Consider the following 6109-nt stretch of genomic DNA (forward strand, 5'->3'; position numbering starts at 1 on the left):
AGCCTCATGCCCCTGCAGTTTCCCTTTAGTTTCGGCACTGTTAGTGAAGCACCCAGACCTCATAATCTGCCATGAGCATCCGAGGGCTCCAGGCCACAGCCCAGTGGCTTGATGTCCTTACTCACTCAAGACAAGTTACGGTAGGTGGTAGCCATACATGTTACAGATCAATACAGCTGAAGTCACACCCAGGTATGGCTTTTGCCAATTAAAAAAATACATAAGATAAATTAATTAATTTTTAAAAACCAGAGAAAACCTAAACATTTTTGATGTTGTTTCGCTTTGTTCTGTTTTTTGATATGGTGTTTCATATAGCCCAGTGTGACCTTGAGCTCACCAGGTGTGACCTTGAGCGCAATGTGTGGCTGGGCATGACCTTGAGGGCCTGATCTTTCTGCCTCAGTCTTTGGAATGCTACAATATTAGGTATACACAACAAACTGATTGTGGAGTTTGTTGTTGTTTTGTTGTTTTCCTATTTTATCAAGTTTGGTTTGAGACAAGGTTATGCCATGTAGGCCAGGCTGGCCACCAACTCTCAATCCTGGTGCTTCAGCTCTGAGTACTGAGATTATGGACTGTGTCATCAAGTCTGGCCTTTTAAAAGCATCCCTACTGGCTGCCTTCATAATGATAAAAGATGCTGTACAAACTCCTGGAGGGAACCAACAATGATAAATCTCATTTAGCTGTGAAACTCACAAGTTTTAATAACAACCTACTAGTAAAATATGCCCACGGATACAAGAGTGGCATGGATGTTATAAGAGTAACCAACCTACCTTTTTGTAACTTAAGGTCCTCTCCCTAAGATTAAGCCCATACCTGATACTGCTGATGCACATAAGAACCTGAGACTAGATAGGTAATGGGCCCTGGGGAAAAAACTACTACTATTCTGCTAAATTAACATGGCAATAAAATGAGTCCTAATGATTTATTACATTTCCATAGAGCAGCGCATCACTCACCCCTCATCGGAGAAGCAATTAACACAAATCCAGAACTGGACAATGTGCAGATAGTGAGAGATTGGAGTGTTGAGCCCTGAATGGGATGAATGTCTTTATCAAACCCCTCCTCTCAAGGCTCAGGGGTCTATGCAGAAGAGGAGATGGAGAGATGGTGAGAACCAGAAGTGATGAAAGACTTTAATGAAATATCACTTTCCAGAGATAACAGGGCAGACGCATATAAGAAGACCGTATGCATCAAGTTATCCAGACAAAACCTCATGACAGGGGAAAGGAGATGGACAAAGCCCCATCCTGCCTTAGTTATGATTACCACTGCTGTGATAAAGCACCATGACCAAAGGCAACTTGGGAGGGAGAGACTTATTTGGCTTCCATATCACTATTTATCACCGAAGAAAATCAAGACATGAACTCAAGCAGGGCAGGAACACGGAGGCAGGGGCTGACACAGAAGCCATGGAGGAGTGCTACTTACTCTTATTCAGCCTACATTCTTATAGAACTCAGGACCACCTGCCCAGGCGCTGCCCCACCCACAGTGGTCTGGTCCCTCCCACATTGTCACTAATTAAGAAAATGCCCTACAGGCTTGCTGACACCTCGTTTTATAGAGGCATCTTCTCAACTAAGGCTCCTTCCTCTACGAGGACTTTAGTTTGTGTAAAGTTGACATGACTCTTGTCAGCACAATTGACCAATTGTCAACTTGACACACAAACATCACTGTTGAGCCCTTTCTTGTTCATCTCCAAGATTTCACATTGGTATTATAACATCGCAAAATCATTTTTAAAAAATTCGACATCACAATATAAAACCTATTATGAACTTAAAAGGTCCCGGTCTTTATATATTCAAACACATTAAAAATTCAGTCTCTTTAACATATCTAGTGTCTTTTAAAATCAAAGTCTTCTAAAACTCTAAAATCTCTTTAAAAGTTCAAAGTCTTACTTACCACTGTGGGTTCCTGTAAAATAAGATAAAATAACAAAATAAATAAAACCAAATACTTTCTTACTTCAAGAAGGAAAACTAGTGTACAGTCACAATCTGAACAAAGCAAAACCAAATTTCCAATGTGTGAATAATTCTGTCCACCATCTGGGCTCCACTATCAATCCAGAAGGGGTCCTGAAAAGAACTTGGATAACCACCCATAGCACAGGACCTATCTCCGAGGCTCAGGCTGGCTCCACTCCACAACTGCTGCTGTCCTTGGTGGTCATCCCACGGCATTGGCTTTTCTAAAATCAGAGTCTCTGCTGTAACTGACAGCACTTTCACCGATAATCTCTCCTGGGCTGGGCTTTCTTCATGGTGCCAAGCCTCAACTTCTCTGCATGGCCCTTTCAGTCCTGGGCCTTCAGTGCTACTGAGGTTATACCTGGCCTCTCCTGGCTTCTTACAGTGCCAAACCTCAGCTGCTTGCCATGACTCTTTCATGCCTTCAAATCAGTGCACCAAGTCTGCTGCCATCATAAAACTAACTAGCACACACCTCTAGAGAAGGAACTCATCACAAATGATATCTAATGAGGGAGGAAGACTAAGTTTTCTTTAATACAATGATCAGTGATACTGTATTGATACTGATCACTGTATTGATCAACTACACTCTAGGATGGGCCTAAAGAAAATTAGACCCCATAACTTTTGGGTTGTTTGTTAGTTCGTTCGTTTGTTTGTTTGATTGTTTGTTTTTGAGACAGTTTCTGTATAACAGCCCTGGCTGTCCTGCAACTCATCCCATAGACCAGGCTGGCCTTGAACTCAAAGATCCACCAGTCTCTGCCTCTCAAATGCAGGATTAAAGGCATGCACCAACATGCCTGGCTGACTTTATGATTTTTAATGGCATTTTTTTCTTTTTAAAGAGAGAAAACATGAACTTGGATGAACCGGATTATTAATGGTAAATAAATAAATTTATTTATTAATGGTAAATAAATAAATGCTCTCATTAAGAATAGAATTACTCACCGGGCGGTGGTGGCGCACGCCTTTAATCCCAGCACTCGGGAGGCAGAGGCAGGCGGATTTCTGAGTTCGAGGCTATCCTGGTCTACAGAGTGAGTTCAAGGACAGCCAGGGCTACACAGAGAAACCCTGTCTCGAAAAACCAAAAGAAAAAAAAAAAAAAGAATAGAATTACTCTATGACCCAGCTGCACAAGCCAGGGTGTATACTCAATGTATTCTATATCCTACCACAGAGATATCTACGCATCCAGATTCTAGTTATACTAGTGAGGGGCTTGAATCTGTATAGATGTCTATCAACAATGAATGGATAATGAAAAAAGTGGTTCAAATGCAAGACAGAGGTACTTTCATCTATAAAAAATGAAATTATGAAATTTTCAGGAAAGTAGATGAAACTGAAAACTGCTCTATTGAGTGACGTAACCCCTGCACGGAAACACGAGAACCACATTCTCTCTCACAGGTGGATCCTAATTTCAAGGTTTTAAGTTTATGTGTTTAATTTGACATGTCTTATAGAGACTAGGAAGCTAAAACAAAGACCCCTAAAGGGGGAAGGAGAAGAAGCCTTAAGAAGCGTAGAGAGGATATTAGAACACATGTAACGGAGGGAGGGATACAGAGAATGGAAAGGTCTAAGTGGTTTGAGGGCCTTAGGGGAGATGGAGGCCCTCGATGGGGATACCGGGTAGTCAGGGAAACCCGAGAATGGACAAATTAGCATATGTGAACTCAGTATTTGGCAGGTTAGTTTGGTTTTTCATTTCATTTTTGTTTTTTTTTAAAAAACAAACAAACAAACAAAAATGAAATTGAGGGCTAGAGAGATGGCTCAGTGGTTAAGAGTACTGACTGTTCTTCCAGAAATCCTGAGTTCAGTTCCTAGCAACGCACATGGTGGCTCACAAACATCTGTAATGGAATCCGATGCCGTCTTCTGGTATGTCTGAAAGACAGCTACAGTGTACTCATGTACAATAAATAAATAAATAAATCTGAGAGAGAGAGAGATTGAACTGAGGCACCCTGCATTGGTTTATGATGGTGCTCACAGAAATCATAGGTTATAAAGCCCAAATCCCTGGTCCTGATGTGGGATATTTCCTCATGAATAGGAGGCCCCCGGATGCTGCTGAACAGCACACGTTATGGTGATCACTTTAGGTGAGGCCGTATCACTAAAACGACCATGCAGTTTTATGATAGAACATAAAGCAAAGTGGAGCACACTGGAAGCTTCCTCCTTGCTGGCTAGCTAGCTAGGCCACCAGATGAGAAAGGTCATCAGTGAACTGCGTGCTACAGCACAGACCAGGCAAGCAAGATGCGCTCATCCGCAAGACTGTTGTGAGGATGACACTGCACTTCTGACAACACTGCACTTTCTGACAGGTCGTGAGGCCCGTCACACAGCATATCCATGCCTGGTGCTGTAAAACAGGTCAAAAAAAGCTCAGGGCTCAGGAGGTCAGAGGCTCTAGGGGAGGAGCTTTCACTGCTGTTCTGCTGAGCAACTATGTTGTCAAACTGCTTTTTAAATACTGATGTTTGCATCCGTACATTATTGCTGCTCTCAACCCTGGTCAGACAAGCTTCTTTGTACAGTCACTTCAGTCAATGCATAGTCAGCCAAAGGGTGAAGACCATGACAGCTGACCGCTCACTCCTAAAGAGAATGTCTACTTTACACACAAAGCTCAGAAAAGATCACAGAAGAGAAGAAGAAAGATGTAGGAGCTGGGAGACGGGAGGAATGGAGGCAAGTGCTGAATTCTGACACAATATGGCTGTTACACCCAGGGACCCCCAGTACCTGGGCTCAGCTGAATAAGTCTTGCACAAGGTTTCCAAAGTGATGTGGAGCGGGACTCATGAGGCCTCGCCTCTAGTTGAGGAGCTATTAGCAGTTAATGGTTACTGTTGGCAGGGAGCGGGTAGAGTTCAGTAATGAGGCTCACTCAACTGATAATTCTCCCAGTTTTCAGTGAATAACCCCACACTCAAGGAAGCAACCCTAATTAAATTCAGAGGGTAATCTTTGTTTTAAAAAAAAAAAAGTCATGAAAGGAGGAGAAGGATTGGTTAGGAGTGGAAAGAGGGGAGTAAGAGAAGGTCATGGGGCAAATGAGCAAAATGCTTTAAATATACCTATGAAACTGTCAAATGATAAGTAGAAAAGATGGATAATAAATAAAAGTGGTGCTTCTAAAACTGGTTTGTTTACTTGTAAAATTACAATTACAGTAAACACAGCATGAGTTTAACTTCTACCCTGCTGTAGAAATGTTGACCATTGTGTTTGCAAGTTTAGAATGTTTTATCTAACCTTGCAAATATATTCATCTAATATTGCAGAGGGCTCAAAACATCTTGAGAAAGACCTTTGGAAGTCTCATAGCCTTGCCATGCAGGTTTGCCCTGTCTGAAGTTTCACAGACCTTGGAAGGGCCAGCCAGCCTGCCTAGAACGCTTTCCCCATCAGGAAGCTCAGGAATTACACATAAGTCGTCCATACCCCACCCATAGTCACTTTCAAAAACATCAGATGATTTTATGTTCTTGGCACACAACACTAAGGTTTGCTGACTGACTAATAGGCACCTCCCTATTCCACACAAGAGCCTAGACTCTGTGAAACGAAGTGTCACAGAAATCGTGATTCACATCTGCAGGCTGCAGGTACTCACAAAATATTTGTAATGTACTCTGGTCAAATGATAATGACTAAATGAAAATCTATATTTATCTTCCTGAACATTATCCTCTTAAGTTTTTGTCTACAGTACTATAAAATGTGAAAATTAAAGGTCTAATTAATTGTTCCACTTGATGTTCCTTTTATTTATTTTGGGGGGCCGGGGAGTCATGTATCCCAGTACGTGGGATACATATCCCAGTACGTGGACTTCTTCCCCAAGTAAATAGAATAGCACCAGCATCTTAGCCTCAGCCAATAGAATGCGTTCACCCACCAAGTTCCATCTCACTCCCCAAGGCTCATAGAGTCCCTGGCCACATGGAATAAAGAGCACAAGCTGGGGAATGGAGAGATGGCTCAGTGGGTAAGAGCACCCGACTGCTCTTCCGAAGGTCCAGAGTTCAAATCCCAGCAACCACATGGTGGCTCACAACCATCCGTAACGA

This window comes from Mus caroli, chromosome 3 (assembly GCF_900094665.2).
Source record: "Mus caroli chromosome 3, CAROLI_EIJ_v1.1, whole genome shotgun sequence".
NCBI lineage: Eukaryota > Metazoa > Chordata > Mammalia > Rodentia > Muridae > Mus > Mus caroli.